Source organism: Labrus bergylta, chromosome 13 (genome assembly GCF_963930695.1).
Source record: "Labrus bergylta chromosome 13, fLabBer1.1, whole genome shotgun sequence".
NCBI lineage: Eukaryota > Metazoa > Chordata > Actinopteri > Labriformes > Labridae > Labrus > Labrus bergylta.
Window position 1 is genome coordinate 23,654,396 of NC_089207.1, and position 19,421 is coordinate 23,673,816.

A 19,421-nucleotide genomic window follows, 5' to 3' on the forward strand; every position below is an offset into this window, starting at 1 on the left:
AGATTCTTCTCTGTTCAGCTTGGTGCATGCCAGCAGCGGGCTCCATTGAAAGTAGACTTGGTGCGTATTGGAGTGGAGCAGAGTGGAGTGGCGCTGATGGCACGCAATGGAGTGGAAAAACCAACACTGACTAGAGAGGGCGCAATCAGCTACAGAGTGCACAAATAGGTGGTATCTTGGATAGGTATGAAAACCTTGGTATTTGACACTTGTTGTGAGTCAACCTAATAACCTGTCAGTGTACCCTGAAATGAAAAAAACAAAGCTATTCAATTAACATTAACTCCACAAACTCTTTAAAAAATAATAGAATACATATTTGTTATTCTCAATGGATTTAATTTAAATAATGGAGCGAGGTCTTCTGTATTGGAAAGGTACACAAACACTTTTTCATGAATTACTATAAGCATTTTGAGTTGGAACAGAAATCAGTTTACAACAAATCCATCACTAGAAAGTGTGTAGCTCGGAGCAAAGAGAGAAGAGGTGAGAGTTCCTGTATCACAAAACACTGCTTAAGACAATATTGATGATTTTCTTTAGCTTGTCTCTAAAGATGCACATCCCACACTGCCATAGGATGTGAGCCTTCAAACAAACAGCACAAACACATCTTCTCAAAAAGCAGGATACATTTTCAGATCAAACATCAGGTGGGCAAGACTGAAGATGAAACTTTTCCAGTTATATATATTATTCTTCAGAGACTAAAATGTGGGACATAAGAGAACTGAAGACACCCAAAGACAGACACTTGATCAGTGCCATTTACCTTAAGACAGATGTTCTCCTGTTAATGTCAGTAAAGAGCAGGAGTTGTTTGACACTCGAGAGTTACACCTCTTAGGGTCACATGTTGCCGCGACGAGGGAAATATTTGGTCTAAATAAAACAGAATTGTAACTCGCCTTGGGACGATGCAAGATAAGCAGCCGCCAAAAAAATCAGCAGCCAAAAATATCATCATATTTTTCCTCTGTAAATTGCATTTCACCCTGAGCAACATCAACACACGCTGCCAACCAGATACACAGTTAAAGCATCTGCCTACACACATTATCAGCTTATCGTTCATTTGAAGGTCTGTCCACCAGCTGACCCAGGTGTGTGAACCAATTTCCTTTGAGTTTTGTTCTTGTCCCGCCACCTCATAAAAGGAAATATCTGGGCTTCTAATTTGTAGGATGCTCAACTATATTCAAAGTTGGTTCCTGTTTTTTTCACTCTGAAGTCCAGTGTGTGAAGCTTACATTGGAAGCAAGTTGGTCAGATTAGTGCTGATAAACTGATTCATTTCCCCATTAACTTAATTGTTTGTATTCAGATTGTCAACTTTAACACATCACTTGTGATACATTTGGAGAAGAGACCTTAACACATACATTGTTTTAACCCGGATTAATCACGACCTTCTCGCTTCATCCAAATCAACACGTAGCCTCATTCACCTTAATTATTCTATGAAAATCATTAAATGAGGATAACAAACTGTGACAGTCTGAGAAGAGGAAGAAAAACAAGCAGCCGAAAGCAACAAAGCGAGTCATTAAGGATTGACATGATGACCTAAAGCTTGATGTTCCTCGACAAGTCTGTGATTATATAAGAAATATAAGAACAGCACTAGACTGAAGTCTCTTTATACCACAGACAAAAAAAAAAAGTCAGATGCATTTGGGTCACATAGAATGTTCCTATATGAAGGAATTCAGAGAACTTATCAAAGACTGTGAGCTAAAGTACTTTTGACAGGAAAAAGATAAATCGTTCTGTATTTTTTGACCTGGGTTGGGTCGAGAGTGTTTACTTTTTTTCAGCAGCAGGTTGACGGTGCCTTGCTTAACCCTTACAAACTGTTCATACTTGATGTCTTCACTGTATGGTTCAGGTCAATTTTGACCCTGTTTAGAAATTCCCTCCAACAAAGTATCTATATCTTTTAATTACAGATCTATTTAGAAAGTATAAACAGTCTGTCTGGCATTGATAAATGGATGATTCATTCTTATGTAATGTTTTCAGCATCGCAGGTGTTCATGCTTGCAGGTGCAGATCTCATGACTGTTTCAAGGCACCCCCTGCCCTCTGTGTGACTTGTGTTTCTTATGAGCATCATATTTGATCTTTCCTGTGCAGTTTACTCTTCCACTGTTTCCAGATTCCCCAATGACTCTTCACAGACCAAAAAGGTGACAGTCTCTGCAGGGACCTGGGCACATGTGGTGGGAACACAGGCAGTTCTTGAGACAGTGTCAAGCGCTGTCAAATGTCAAAACGGGTCAAATTTGACCAGAACAGTTTGTAAGGGTTACAGCAAATGCAGTGCGAAACTCTCCCTTTGATAGCATTGACAGAGATCGGTATTAGAAATGTAATTGATTAGATGTTCAGCTTCTTCATCATCTACCAGTAACTTTGTTCTTGCCCACACCTTAAAAGCCGTATAGCTTTGGCTCAACAAAAACACAGGGCAAATGTGTTCAGTATAGAAGTCCTGTGGCCTCTCTCCCTTCTATTCTTGTGATGGATTCTGCATTTTTAGGACTTGATAATAATGCAACATTTGTGATACAGATCTTTTTTTTTTAAATGAGAAGGCTGTTGACAAATTTAGAAAAACTCAGCTAGCTGTTAGCATTAACGGTAATGCTAATGATGGTCCCTGAAAACCTTCAGCCCACTGTTTCCTGTCAAAGTGTCAATGGGTCCGATATCTGATCATTAGTTAAATATGACACGTGGAACATCAGTCAAGCTTTTTCTTCAAACTACCCAACTCATCCGATGAAACCTGGTGGAATCAGCCTCTTAATTTGAAAGAAATAGTAATTTGACATTTATCGTGATAGTCATCAATATCAACTGTAATAAAAAAATGTTTATAGTGATAGCATTTTTAGTCATCGCTCAGCCCTATGTGTGTGTTTTGTAGGGAACTCTTCTGATTAGAGCTACTAAGGGCTAAAAAAAGAATAGATGACCTATGATAAAAAGTACACATGTTGAAAGACGCTTGGCAGCTCAGCAGTGCAGAAGTGACTATTTTCAATAGTTTCAGCTCTAATTGAAAAAATAGCTTCTTACTTAATCCTCAGTCATTTCATTTAAGTCAATATGGCAAATATGTTATGTTATGATGCTGACGATGGTTTTGATATTATTAATTGTGCTAAATATGACAATGATGATGGTTTTTGTTTGACAATAACGATTTAAAGATGGTTTCTATACTGATTAGAGCTCTCAAGAACAGCGGTCGATGTTGTGCTTGCCTCTGTGCAATGCCTGTCAGCACCTGTGTGTCCGATCAGACTTAAAGCTGATCGTTAACAAACATATGTGAAGAGTATAATCTATTGTCTCAGTGTTACTCACACACATATTTATATGCACAAAATGCTCTGCATTGATTCAGCCGTTTTGATGAACACGAGTACTCACATTGAAGCACAAGAATTAAATGCTCATCATGCATAGTTCCCTGAACCAGCAGGAGCTAATATCCTCTGCCAATGTTCACTTCCTTCCACAAGACCTGTAATTAGTGCACCTCAGTGTAAATGGACTTTGTTGGGGCGATGAAGCCAAATGGTTAAACTGATGGGAGGTCCATCTGAAAAATTATTGTTCATGCATCAAATGCAATCTTCAGTGTCCTTTCATGGCATGACCTCTTTTATCAAACTACAACAACCTTGTTCTGCTTTTTTACAATCATCAAGCAAACATCACCACTGTGAGTAGGAAAATGTGAAACGTGATGATTCTTTTACTAAAAAGGTTGCAGGTCAACACAGTGTCCTTGAATGTGTCATCAGGGGGACTTTAAATACAGTCCCTGTTCTCAACATCATTGTTATGTGTTAACGTTGTCACAGAAATATAGCTTGACGATTTTTTTTCTACGCTGCTGCAGAGTTTGCTTGGAAACAGGCCCATCTTTTTAGCAAGTCCCCTTGAAGTTGGCTGGTGCAGATCAAGGTCACACTGGCTGAAGTCCCAGTCTCGTAAGAAATGTTTCAATAACAGTGATGTTGTAAAATGTACTAATGCGGAATAGCAACAAGGCAATAAAAGAAGAAATAAGCAGTTTCTTGGCTCACTATATGATTGTTCTATATGTGAGAGAAACGGAAGGAGAACTCAATGTGAAATGATTGTTGCATTGTAGCATGTATTATTAACATGTTCAACGAATGTGTTATGAAACCTTTAGAAAAGGGTTAATGAAATTACTGAATTTCTTTTCCATGCGCTGCTGACTAAATCTGCATGCTCTCCACTGTTGAAACAGATGAGTGATTAAAACCTGCAAGGTGAGGAAAAAGGCTTTGAGTGCAGCAGTGTGCAGCTTTCAAACATGCTTGAGAGTGACTCGAATATAGCTGCAGGGGTTGAATATTTCACAAATTACGAACTGAATTGCATTATCAGGCTTTGAGATTACTAGCATTCAAATTAAATTATTTCAGCGGGTATTGAGTCCAAGAACAATCCCCAGTCCATTAGCCTTTTTGTTCAGCTCAACACTGTCTGTTCCCAAACAGTAGACACAGCAAGCTGAAACTCTGTGAATGTTCCTATTACATGGATGAAAAGCCATAGTCAGGTATGGGGGCTGAATCATTAGCGTAATTACACCCATACAGAGGAACATTTTAGTTTCTTTCTAAATGTATAGCTGGTGTTAGCTACAAATGACTAGATTCAGAAATGATAGCCTATTATAAGCTCTGTGATTAAAACAACCCTGCTGTTAAAGAATAAGTACAAATCCCATCCATGGCTTTTAGCAAATTTATAAATGTGCTATGTCCCCGTGCTTTGAGCCATGATGTTCTTTAATACTGTTTTTTGGATTAGAGGCTTAGACCCTCCAAGTTTGGATGATATACAACTGTTAGTTTGGGTAAAGGACCTGCAATCACCAGCTTAATGGATCATTATTGATTCATCATAATTGACTTGATGGTTAATTCACATTTACTACAGTACCAAAAGCCAAAGAGGTATCTAACAGTGGTGGCTGGTGCATTGTTCTCCAAGGTGGAAACGGTTATCACAGATGGACCGGGATGTAGGTGTTAGCTTGATGCTAACACGTACTATAAAATACTTTTGACTGGCTAACAGAACTAGCATCGTTATCATTTTAACTCAGGAAACAATCAACACTCCGCTCATACTTACAGGCATATGATTCCTTACAGTGAGGATATAACTGCTGACTTATGCTAGCCAGACTTGTGCTAGTTTGGTCTGCTGCTCTGATCTACCTAAATTAACAGTCAATGCTCAGATCACATAACACTGCATGACTTTTTCTTTGTGTCTCAGTGTATGGGACGTATCCCTGCTGACATCTTTTGAGAGTTTGTATGTAATGCATACAGGAGTTCATTTTCCAGTGCCTAGAAAAGCTCCTATCTCTTGTATTGAAGGCGAGCTAACTTTTTTCAACCCTATAAGTTGCACAAATGTGCAGCTTGTAGCGCAAGTCAATGGAGGCTTTTAGTGTAAATGTTAGTACCCAAGACCAGAAACACGCCACCAATCAGTAAAGTTAAATATGTAGAACATTATAAATATACATTTTTATAGTCGATTATACCTTTTACTCAGAACCTACAAAGTATTTTTTGCCATTTTAAAACTGTACATCTATTACTGAAAACATCTGAAACAAACTTATTGAGAAAAGGTCTGCTGTCATTCTCCATCAGTCAGTTCATGGATGCCTCATTAAACCAAACTGCAACCAACTCAACTCTTTTTGGGTCAGAAGTTACATTTTCGTGATTAGAGAAGGATTTCAGGCAGCAAGTTTAAATAACCCCGATTAGAAATCCTCATTAAGCCACAAGTTATTCCTTTAATCTAATGCATAATAATCAACCAATGTAAAAACACAAAGTTTTTTAAAAGTGGATTACATCAGCAGACATACACTGTAGAGTTGTAAAAAAAACTTGTTTAGAGCTTATTAGAAAAATGCAGAGGCTTTTAAGGTCGGGTAGAATCACTTGTATCTGAACCAGTTTGCTTGCCCGCTTCCACTGTGAAACACCCGTTGGTTTGTTGTGATAACTGGTCTGATAGCTGGCAAACCTATAGGGCTTCCAAAACGGCCATGTGAAGGTGCCATAAACCGCCTACTTCTCTGGTCAAAACAAATACTGGTACCTTGAGCTCCTATCTCTATCTCTCCCTCTCTCTCTCTGTGATTTCACATCATATTACTGCATGTCACTATCTGTAAATCTTAGTTACTAACCACATCTTTTCCTGGGAGCTCCTGAGCTCTCATGTCTCGTAGGTTAGTCGGGGCCATTGGTGGGGACAGCCTGCTGCTATGGATCCCCCCCCCCCTCCCTGTTTGTCCCTATCCCGCTTCCTGCATCTTCATCTATCCCATTTTTCCCATGCCTGGTGCATCTTTGGCAGATGGCTGTTTTTCATGAGCCTGCTGGTTTTGTCAAAGATTTCTGCCTCTTTAAAGGACGCTTTTTTCTTGCCACTGTAACTTTACTTAATGTTGCCTGTATTACTTTGTAATATAGTCATTTGTAAGGTCTTTAACCTGCTCTTTTGTAAAATAACAATGAGTAAGGTCTTTTACCTTTTTGTTAAGTGTCTCGAGATAACATTTGTTATGAATTGGCGCTATACATACAAATATAGATTGATGGATCGACTATTTCACGTTAGGTAATGAGAGCTTTTAAAATGTATGTTATTGCAACAGCGCACATATACTGCACGTTTAATACCACAGAAAGCAACAAAACAGTCAACTCAAAGTGTTTGTGTGTGTGTGTGTGTGTACTTCAAACACACACTAACACATACCTCAAAACAAACAAAAACACCTTGTGCTTAAAAACATAGTAGCAGGTAGGAGAAGCAGAAGAGCGTGATGCACATTGTAAAAAAGGTCTTTAAAACATGCAAACACATTCTCACATACAAATACTCATGCACTCATTATCTGGCCTGCATCTACAACCCTCCTACACACACAAAGTTAACAGCATCCAAAGTAACTGGAGTGAGTTGTTGAGGTCAGTGCAAATTCTCGTTGGATGAGTAATGGACAAGTGCATAACAATCAAATCCATTTTTTTTTTTAACACTCTTACACTTGGAAATCAATCACGAACTGAAAACAGGGTGCATCACTTTTGCAACATCAGATCAAGTGGAGTTCATTTATCAAGCATTCAGAATTTATTCAATAGTTTCACCTTTACTGGTGGATGAACAAATCATGAATCGACACATAACTTGTGGCAGTCCCCAGCTGACTGAGCTGAATGGAACTGCAAGCAGAGCGAATGAAATATTGGAAGTTGTTTCCAAGCCAAACTGCACAGATCCACTGGGGAAAGCCTGTGTGAGATTTGAATTTAAACCTGTTGCCCTTTCAATAGCAGAGCACTGAGGCTCCTTTCTGGAGTGTATCACTAACAGTATCCGCTGGACTTGCTGCTATGTACCCCTGAGTCCTGTCTGTTTCCCAATTCCACAAAGCAACAACCCAACATATTAACTTTTATCTTTGTCTATATTCACACATCAGGAGATTCAGTGTTTTTGGTAAAAGTGGAATTGGCATCACTCACAAAAAATGTCCACATCAAAGTGAATAATGCACCTTTAGTCTTTCAGGTTTTGTCCATAACTCAATAAAACAGCAGGAATTCCAAGCAACTACCTTCATAGATCTCAACATGTAATAATGAAGGAGCTCTGAGATAGATGAGTCCTTTGTGTGAAGTGTAATGGCTGCATTACATAAAGAGGTTTTGCAGTACGTAGGCAGAGTGTGAAATGTACATCGCCCCAGCTTCTAATGCCATACTTTTATTTTGCCATCCTAGCTGCGCAGTTTCCAGCATGTTGAGGTTCACTGGTCAGTGTCTCTGTCTACCAAAGGGAAGAAAAAGAATGCTATCCTTTTTCATTTTTGTTTGACAAACACAAACACACAGTAGCGTATATGCTTTGATACTGAAAATGTCCACAAGCCACTTTGTGTGCTTGGTTTATTCTTGTGGTGCTCAATCATCAGTAAGTATCATAACTTCATTGAATGGAAAGCACTTTCAGGATGTAAATGGGGAGAATAGACATACACTCCTCTATAAGTTCTTGCTTGCTGATTGGATCTGTTGTTACTGGGCTGCTTTGGCATTAAGGCATGGTTGGAATTAGGCTGTGAGAGCAAAGACAGAAGTGCTTTCTGTGTTTTGCTTTAAAATAAGACAGTGTTGATAATTAAAAAAAGATCATACAGTTTTTCTTTGCAATGGCCATTTTCTTTTTTTTTCTTAAATTTTTTTGGGGGGGCGGTTCTTGCAAGCCATTATTTAAGGCCAAGACTTCCTTTAAGTGCAATGTTGAAGTTTTACAGTAACTTGACAAAGGAGAATGGAGTTGGAGTAAGGAGAACACATTAATGTGAGGGATAACGTAGATGGATTAGTGATGTAACAGTTTAGCGCATGCATTATTAGTGATGACATCTGAGTTGAGAGAAAAAGCATATGGCAGTATCACTCCAGTCCAGGTGGGGGTAATGCTCGTAACTGTTTGCTCACAGATATTAAACGACAGACAAAAGAGAAGACGCAGACACAAAAAAAACACACAAAGAAAAAGAAGCATATAGAGTAGCCAGATGACACGGTAGAGCTGCAAGACACACCTGCTTCTTAAGATCGTGAAACAACGGTGAAACTTCAGGCATCGTTCGCAGTGTGGTCATATATTGTCAAACATGCTAATGAAAATGAGAGGTGCCAATCACCGATACGAGGCAAAAAAAAAAATGGCTGGTGTCCAACAACTTATCCCTGCTGTATAGGCATAGAGAGTCACAGACATTACTGAAGCTTATTAGGCTTTGCGTGCATATGCAGTAGTAGTGAGTAGTAGTGGACCCCGGCTTCAAGTGTGTATCAAGTGTGCTTAATCACTGCTCGTGGACGCCTTGAGACCAAGTTGTTGACTGCACCCACTACACTTACAACAGACGGACCTCCCATGACACAAACAGCTATTTCACAGTCTGGACTGCACACTTCTTCAACTCGGACTGATCATTATGAAACTTCAAGAAGTGCATAATAATCTCAGATTCACAAGTTAATCATTTATATGATACATTGCTCTAAAGGCACATTTTTATTCTACCTTATATTTTACATTGTATTTCTTTTTTTTTTTTTCAAATCAGTCGATGTTATTCATTTCTAAGTTGTTTTTATTTTGCAGCACCTGACTGAGTTTATCTGCCTTGTCATTTTTAATCCGGACAGTTTCTTTTCCATTTACCAGTCTTTAAACACCACAGTTTTGACTTCTCCATCATAGTAGAAAAAATTAGTTTTTGTATCTTTTAAACTCCTTCCTCCATTGTAATCCTCTCTCTGTTCTTGTCAAATTAGCCTCTCTTCTTCCCGTAGAGTGATATAGTTAGTCATGCTAAGTATGTGATAAGAGCAGCATCCCTAGCAACCATCTGCTTTTCAACGGTTTGTTTTGCACTCTGCTATCTCTCGATAGAAAACCATTGCTTTGCATAACTAGCCAATCAGAATAAAGTATTTAACAAAGCCATGTAAAAGTAAAATGATAAATCTTCATCAGTTAATATCTGTGCTCTGGAGTTCCATTTTGGCCGATGCATTTCATTTCTTTGTACTCAGAGTCTGTGAATAGTTATTATCATTCAAGTGACTAAGTGCTAACAGTAGCTACTTTTAGTGGGAGCTAAGTAAGAAGTCAGGTGATGAAGAAAGACAAAGTCCATATGGAGAGTAGGACAACATGGATTGATGAGTCAACAAAACATCGGAGGCTTTAACAATGGAGGTTACTTCACATTTTCTTTCCTGACTAAGCCAAAAGCCAGCTTAAGGTACAACAATGATATGCTTTGCGTTAGTTCATGCAGGACAAGGAAGTTGTACGCCCCAGCTTTGATCATTTGACAGCCAGCTGATCAAATCATTGTCGAATCACAGCTCATTTTCACATCAAGGCGGTCCATTCAAACAAAACTTCTGTCCCTCTGATCGCTGCTACACCAATGCTGCTCACACTGCAGCTGCTGGCAAAGCTTTGCCTCCACCACCCCAGCCACCTCCTATCTGCCTCAAGCCTTTGGCTCATCCTTGTGGGGGGGGGGGGGGGGGGTTTAGTGCTGGAAAGTCCCTGGAAACCTGTGGCATGCTGCTCAGCTAAACCCAGGGAGCTTCCTTTGAGCAGAGCCTTCAACACTAAGCGAAGCTGTACAGTGTGTCCATTTTGCAATAAAATGGTTTCAGTGTTTGGAGTGTTCCTGACTGAACAATTACTAGGTACTGTAGGTATTAATTGATGTCACTATAATAACAAAAGTCCCCTTTAGCCTTAAGAAAGGACAAACCTTATCTCTCGCTGTCATTTCTTTCCTTAACTGATGCACGATAATACTGCCTGGTAACATCACAAACAAGACTTTGTCAACAAGATTTTTCAATGTAAACATTCTGGTGTGCACAGACAAATATAGTTATAAGTGATCATACAACTTATTGCAGGGCATTAACAAAAAAATAATAATTTTGATCAACTTATTTAGAGGACTAGAAAACAATTCTTCCAAGAGTTGATAAAAATGTTCTAAATACACTTCTATAGGGCTGTAATTCTGTTGAACTACACATAGCATTAATATAAAGGCAAGTAATGTCACCATAGCGTTGTATGGCTGTTGCTTAGTCTGCCACTTCCCCATTGCACTTTCCACCTTCTCTAAACATTTTCAGGAGTGCATATGAAGTGAAGATTGATCACTGAACTGGTTGTTCCTTAACTGTCTTCAGCAATAATAGCAGGATGTTCATCAAAAAAAAGAATTAAATATACAAGCAGATCTGAGTAAGAAAAACATGGTTTTCTTAAAGGGGCAAATCACAAACTGGATTGCAGTGACCCTAAGTGCAAATCATAACGTTGCCTGTTTCAACAGTGTGTGTTGCTTACAAATAGCAGGAATCTGCAGGGCTCAGGCAAACTTGGGCAGGGCTCTGAACTTTGTATTGTATTTTATCTTTGAAATGTGTGAAAAATGACAGGGTAGAAGCATTGCAGGCAACAGGCAATTTTTTTTTCCAATGCAAGATTTGGTAAGTAGAGTAACTTCACTGTGAAAATGTGCCTTCTGTAACTTGTTTGCTCATTTTGTAAACAGCTCTCCAGACTTAAACAGCTGGGGTAGAGAGGTGTTGTAATTTTGTTGACTTTAAAATTGAGTCAGAACAAAAATATGTTTGATGCTTGACCACGGTGTTAACTTTGCTTAATTCTTTGGTCTTCAAAAGACATTAACTGAGGCACTGTTGGTCACACCATTTCTATGTTGTTGAACCATCTGGTTCCCAACCCAAGTTCCCCCACTGAGCTACTGCCGCTGCAAGGTAGTGCATCTTCCAACCTATTTCACCCCCAAGCCAAACGTTGAGTCTATAGCTTCACTACTGCTGCATGTGTAAGACAGGTGAAAATGTAAGTTCAAATGTTAGTCGTTCCATCAAACTCTCTTGTTTATGAAATGTCCAGGACCCTGCAGCCTCTAGGCAGGCTTTTATTCTTCTTCCATTAGGAGTCCATTTCTTGTGTGGGGCCATGGGAGAAGACCATCTCTTAGACAGGGGCCACTCTGGTAAATGTGTCCAGCTGATGGATGGTCTATTCATGTCTACCTTAGCTGCCACAGGTTATTCTGAGTTGGGTGGCAGTTCATCTTTAAAATCAATTTATTGAATAATCCCAGAATGAATCTCTGCAAACAAGACAGCTGCATGCAAATAGGTTCTCCCTCCATCTGTCTCATTTGCTGATACTGTGTGTTTGTCCCACGTCACACATACACACAAACAAGCACGACTGCCTGCAGTAGTGTTGGTATATTTGTTCTATGCTGTTGGTTTTGAAGACCTTTCAACTGTCTTCAAAGATTCATAAAAAAACAATGAGGGCTGCACTGCATTTGCATACTTTTGGCAGCACATGTTGGCACGAGAATCTCTGATTTAAATTCTCATCTGTCATGGTTTGGTGACAATTAATTAAACATTGATTCCTGAAGTCTATGGGCCTTTTAAGGAGCTGAGAACCATTTGTGCAGTTACTTTCAGGATAGGCAGAGCTTGCAGACATATAAGGGAAAAAGAGAACTCGGAAAGGCATTTTTTTAATGGCTGACATGAATAGGTAAATTGTTTCTTGACAGATTCTGATTGAGCCTCTAGCTTCTGTGACATGTCAGTGAAAGGCTGTATATCAGATATCTGTCTGGGCTGTTAGTAGCCAGAGGCATATAGTAGTGAACCAAGAGCCAAGAAGCAAGATCTCAGGGACGTCTATCTGGAAAGCTGCAGACGCCAAGATTTTTTACAAAAAAAAAAAGTTCTCCCTTATCAACCTAATTTACGTAGTAGGACAACACGAGTCTCACAAAGTGCTTTTGTCCTAATGAAATTATGTCATATGGTAAAGACAATTCTGTCACTAGAAAGGACAAATTGTAATTTAAGAGTACGCCTCAGCACACAAACACTCCTATTTATCCAAAGAGCATAAGCCCCTTTACTCAACAATTCAAATACAAAAACAGTGTGCTTTCTTGAAGGTATTGAGCTGTATGTATCGGCCATATAAAACTACAAATATTGTAAGCCTTTTAACATTTGAACAAAGTGTTCTTTAGATCAATGCACATTCAGTTCCCTGCCGAGATCCAGAAGGCTGAACAAAACAAATTCAGCCGAGCACAGCGCTCCTGCACATTTAAAATAGAGGGAAAGCAGCAGTTTAATATCATTGTGAAGTTAAGCATCAATACATTCAGGACCTAAAAACTGGCTTACCGATGGAGTTTTTTTGTTGTTGCTGGTTTGCTGTCACAGGTGAGAATTAAATTGTCATATTCACTTAGGCAGCCTCCAGCAGCCTGCTAACAGGTGATTCAGCGAATGCAAAGAGCCCCCCTCTCTCTCTCTCTCTCTTATCCCTTATTCCCATTTAATAACAGGTAGCCAACAAACTGTCTGATCTATGTCTTCTTGTGAGGAAAAATTTTGTATGCCGGGGAGGCAGTTATTACAAGCTTACTGAAATAACCTCTAAAGTTACAAATACACAATTTTCAGCGAGACCTTACACTTTTGGGATTGAATATATGCAATTAATTTTGGATGTAAGGATGATTTAATCTGGTTTATAGGAGCCATTATCTCATGTGATGTCCAGAGAATTGCAGGAGTAACTCTTTTCACACATGAAGTAATCAGCGCCAGATTGTTTGTGTCAGATTAAGAGGAAACCTGCAGGACCAAAAGATGAAACCAAAGTCATCATACACTAGTTCTTTAAAGGTCACAAATTAAGCAAAATACACTTTTCAGAGCAATATCAGGTGTCCCTAGTCTTCCTACAAACCCCTCAATTAGGAGAAAAGTCCATCCTGTCTGTCTATTGCCTGCTCCACTCTTCAGAAGCTGTGTGCTCAAAAAGGTTTGTTTGGAGATTTCCCCTTCATGACATCACAAAGGGCAGTAACCAAACCCCCAGGTGGGTGACACTCCCACAGCTAGGTGTTTTTTCTGCCCTCTGAGTCTGCCTTCTCACCGCACACAACCTGACATGGTGCAAGAAAACCAAGCGACAACCTCCGGTCTTGATTTAATGAAGCCAATGCGGAAGTGCAAAATCCTGAAGTTCATTGAGTGTCCTCTTGAGGCTGGCTCCAGGTACACCGGAAGTCACATAATACACACAACAGCTAAACAAGCCGTTTTTACAGCATAAATAAACATGTTTACAGCCTGGTACAAAAAACTGTTAGGTGTCAGCTTCTTTCAGTCACTGAACCTGATTACTTGGACATAATTGTGTTGTAGGTGCCTTTTGGAATCATTTAGAAATTTGGAATCATTGGTATTACTAACAGACTGTAGAGTTTCAGATTTTCAGAGAGAGTTTTCCAGTACTAATAAGAGTCTGATCGATTAATCGGCCGATATTAGCATATCAAATTACTATCATTATATCGGTGATATGGGCCGATATTACTAGATTTATTCACCAGTGACACCTGTCACCACTAGAGTGTGCTCTATGGATTACAACAAGCATCATCATTCTGCAGATCGTGTGCACAAACATGCACAGTTATTTTCCAGTTGAGTGACCATCTTGTCTTCATTATATATCATTTTCATTTGACAGCATTTGCGGGTTCAACGCAAACATGTGTATATCTATATATATATATCTATCTCTACAGATTGAAGATAGAGCCAAGAAACATATCGGCTGACATATCGGCTATTTCTCTTTCTAATATCAATATCAGTATCGGCCCCAAAAATCTCATATTGGTCGGGCCCTAGCAGTAATATGTTTCAGATAACTGATATATGTGCACCATATCCAGAGTTTGTATAGATTGCACTATTTGTACTGCTGTGCATTGGAGTGCAGAAAACAGCAATATGCAACAACAAAAACAACACTTCCTTTTTAACCGATCATGGTTCACTTAGCCACTCTCCTATCCATAAGCTAGCAAAAATATACCTAGTTTTATAAGATTTTTAGAGAAAATGAACAACTGTCAGCACATTTCTAGTAAGATTGATCATCAATTATACTTGTGTATTCTGCTCAAATTGGATAGCTTAGTAAACAATGTCACTAACTTGCCAGTAAGCTGCAGCTGATGAATTACACGTGTGAGTACTTTCTCGCAAGGATAACTCAGCATTTGAAAACCACTTTGTTTCTCAACATCTACAACCTCTCATCCAGGTAAAGTGACTACTGGCTCCATTCAACTAACATGGCAAGGCCATAATGCCCAACTCATAGCTTCAATATAACGATCAGCATTCAAATGATGACTTGTTTGACAGTTTGTCCCATTCTTTTAGTCAGTCTCTGTGTCACTTGTCAACTACTGACTCACACTGTTTGGGTTTTGATCAATATACTATGTATTTGGATGTATCTGAAATACAAAGAAATTTGCAAAAACAAAAAATAAAAATGCAAATTAGCTACACTCTGTGCCATGTTATCACCTCCACTTGGTCAAATCATTTAACAACCCCTACAACTGATTTGTACATTTGAATGGTTGCAAGCAGCTCCTCCAGACAGTCCAGATAAGTTCTGGAGTGCAGGCTTGAAAGGGGCTCTGGACTCCTATAAAGGACTCTTAGAAACATGGATTGGAGAGCTATTGTGAATGCTTGACATTTTCACTCTTGCACTCTTGTTTTTTAATGTTTGCAATTTGCCAATGCTAAGAGGTCTGCTCCACTATTTGATTTTACTGATATTGCTGTGCCTTTTTTTTTTTTTCATATAAAGCACTTTCAAAAAATGTTAAGCGATATGTAAATAAAGATATTTCTTGCTAAAGGCAGAACAGTTATAAGATATAAGCTGACAAACCCTCCTCTGTTAGATGGGCTCCAATAATTTCTTTGCAAGTGACTAACATCTAATGTTTCAACGTAGGAGATGTTCAGGTTTAATGATCCCCTAAGGGAAATAAGGTGCTTGTAAAAGCAAGTAAGAGCACAAAGAAGAAGGAATTACTTGGCTAAGAAAGGGAAACGGGATCCATTTGTTGTAATAGAGACCAACAGTTACTATGTCCTCTACTCCTGTCTAAAAATGTGACTTGAATATCAATGATGGATTAGTATTGGCACTTAAACTTCTATCTCCACTTATAGTTGAGAGGTCATGTGTGGTTACAGTCATACGTTAAAGGATCATTTAAAAAAAAAAAAAAAATCCTTAACAGCTCACCTGGCACTGAATAAGAAGTCCCCCATTATCAGATAGGTACTGTACAGGTCAGTAGCCTGAGTTCCAGTTCCAGCATCATTAGAGAAAACGCATGATTGGTGCATTCCCCATATAAGAGCCAACTTGGCAGGGTGCTAAAGGATGGCCTTGTATCATCAGCAGCCACAGCGTGTCCTTGGTTTGACTCTGCTGCTCCTCTCTGGTGTCCATTATGTTTCCCTGCAAGATAACTCTCCCACTGTAATTAACTACTTTAAGTAAATGTATCTCCTCAAAGGAAAAGAAGCAAGTGTATAGACCGTCTTCAATATTTCAAGTCGTGAAATTACTTGTCCCTCCTTTAAAGAAATTGTTGGCTCTATTGAACATAGAATGAATTCTATCTGTTAACTGTTAAAGGATTTGTTGTGTGGTCATGAATGGACCAGCCTGTTTTCCTGGGAAAATATCCACATATGAGCATTCCCTGCCAATGTAGTAAGTGTTGGGGCAGTGAAAACATTTACCCAGAATGCAATTTTAACTGTAGCCATAAACTTTTTGCATCATTATTCAGGTGTTTTTGTTGCATATTGTACCTGTAGCTATAGTTTATTCGCATCACAAAAGGGTTTGTCCTTGATCCCAACCAGTTGCCATGTGAAGAGACTCAGCATGTTGCTATTTGGCTTTAAAAAAAAGTCATTTGTTTTAATCCTGGATATGCAAAATGATCAAGTTTTAATGCTTCATCTGGCACTAAGATTGCATGCACAGTGATATAAATAGTCACATGTTTGCACACAATCTTTTAAGATGTACACTTCCTACAAGTGTGATTCTTTCACCAAAATACTCCAACAAAAAATGAATACAGCTACATTTCTCTCTCATATGACTTCTTAAATATACATACTTCTGCTTGATCAAGCTCCATATGAAGTTGTGTTTAATGGTCCATGAGTTAGTCCAGGAGAGCTTGAGCTCAGAGGACCTGCAGTGGGTCAAATAACCCATTCATTGCAGCAATACACATTCCCAGGTGAATTCCAGCAGGGTCTTTAGAGGGCATGATTGTTACTTTATATTAAGTCTACAGTACATTTTAGGCTCATTTTCAGCATGTAAGGTGTGGGCACACTGGATGCTCACAAGCACACACACACACACACACACACACACAACCACTAGAGAACATTTGCCTTTAGAACAACCCTCCAGAGAGATCTCATCACTACTCTCTCTCAGTAAATCAGGGTTCAGTAAAAATTTCTGGCAGTTGTCAGTTAGTACAATTTACTTGTAGCACTGGCAGGGAAATAATTCATTTTCTTTGATTGTTTCTCTTACATAATTCAAATCAGCCTGAATCGTTATGCAGCCTACAGTAATCACTGTCTCTGTCCTGAAAAGGAAAAAAAAAACGGGATTGGATCTCACCAACTCCACAGACACATTAGTAAAACAATTACTTTATAATTAAATCGATGCATTTAGCTTAGGTCAAGGGTAAAGTCCAACACTGACTTTGTCATATAATTTAATACATGTCAATAGTTATGCGCAGTTGGGAGGCAGAGTGCACTCTGCTGAGGTTTAACAATGTACAGCCAATTAAATTGCAATTTTTAAAGGCTTATTAGGATGAAACAACAAAATTATGTCATAGCAATTAAAACCTGCGTGCATACATCACATTAAGCTCCCTCCCTCATGTCTTTAAACTACTTCTCAATATCGGTCTATGAATTCAGAAACTGCTTGGCAGCCTGTCCGTTTCTGAATATACAATCTCTTTCATTTTTTACTCACCCGGCTTCCGTTGCGGAGATTAAATGAGAGCAGAGAGCAGGCAGTGGCAGAAGAATATTACATTTCCTATTAGTGTCCATTCAGAGCTTAGCGACGTTCACGCCGACACCCGTTTACTGTGTCGGCCGAGGGGGAGGCGCGCGCGAACGGGAGCGCGCGCTCCTTGGCCACAGACACAGCTCAGAGAGGAGCGTCAGTAAGGAGGAGGTGTGAAGACAAGATAAGAGTAATAACAGCCATCCAGTAACCAGGGCTAATAAGGAGACAAACGTTTCCTCCAACAAACTGACATTTTCTGTCATAGGCTACTTAATCAGATAAAAACAATAAAGGTCGCATATAGGCTATGCCTCTCTCTATTGTTCATGACGCCTAATTAGAGCTCCTACATGAAGGAAATTGGCTTAAAAGAGGTACATAGGGCAGTATAATATCTGAACTGTCACAGGCATATATTATATTGTATGTTTTATCACACTTTAAAAGTATACAGAATAGCCTAATTGTTGTTGAACCACTATCACTTTTTTAAAATTCTTATTACCATGTAATCAAATATTTATTTGCATAAACCTACTGAGTAATAAAATATTAAAATGATAAATGACAATTATTAAATTATTTTTAGAGGCTATCTGTGTCTCTGAGGATTGGACCAGCTGATCTTGGGTTACCCTGAAATATTTCTGAGGATGAGTTGAGCCACTTTTTCATTATGTGCTACCATTGAGAAATTAATAAAATACGCAAAACCGTCAGCATGAGTTCCACTCAGTCTGTTAAGTATTGACTAAACCTCTGCATGCAGCAGCAGGTCAAATAGGCATTGGACTAAAATTTCTGTCAAAATAAAAAAAAGAGGAGCATGACATGCTCTATAGAAGAGACTGTGTGAATATATAGCAATAGTACACAATGTCTGAAATGTCCAACTAAAACTCTCATTTTTAGCAAGTTAGTTCACAGTAACACGTCTACTTATATTACAGAAAAAGTGTGAAGTCTTTGCAGGTTTCATGCAGAGGCGATGAAAAGGTTGCAGCATGTATAACGGAACCAAAAACTGTAAAAGGAGCATGATGATGTAATTGTGGTCAAACATGAGTATAGATTATATTGTCATAATTAGAGATTTGGAGAACAGTGGTGAATAAATGAGCTCAGAGTCTAAGGTGTTGTGATGCATTTTCTAGCAATCTCTCAGCTCACCTCCCTCAGAGCACTGCTGCTCTCTGCTGTTTCTGGAGCTGGCTGTTATGTAAATGTGCAGTCACTTTGTTTTCTGTAGGAAATCACTGATTGATGTTCAGATTCCCTTGACTGATGGTCATGATGTAATATAGATTAGTTTTAGTATGCTGTGGAGATGGGGAAAAAAGAAAATAAAAAAATTGTGGACAGTTGGAAGACATGTGGGTTGATGTGCACAAGGGATTGACAAGAGTGAGGCCAAAGATAACTCATCAGACAATCACTAATTCATAGTATGTTTGACAAATGAATGCTGAATCTACATGTGTCTTTAAACGCTATTTTACTGTTGACATTTTAAAACATGTAAATCTTGACTTTAATTTTTGGGGAATTTTTTCTTTGTTTAAAAAAAGAATATTCGGACATAATACAAGAGAAAAAAACAAATGTTATTTTGCAGGACATTTTCTGCATTGCAGTCACTTGTCTTGGCTGAGGTGATGAAGCATTATGAAGGCAGCTGCCTACAACAACACTTCAGTAAAGCTCACATTAGTCACTGG

At 38.9% G+C, this 19,421-nt stretch overlaps 1 protein-coding gene across 1 annotated transcript in view; it reads right to left on the minus strand.

The window, feature by feature from the left end:
• Nucleotides 1-17,817, minus strand: part of htr1fa (5-hydroxytryptamine (serotonin) receptor 1Fa) — a 29,507-nt gene extending 11,690 nt beyond the window's left edge. The window contains exon 1 of the mRNA XM_020653324.2: nucleotides 17,665-17,817. The gene's annotated coding sequence lies outside the window, so the exon portion shown is untranslated. The remainder of the gene's footprint in view (nucleotides 1-17,664) is intronic.
• Nucleotides 17,818-19,421: the final 1,604 nt, after the last annotated feature.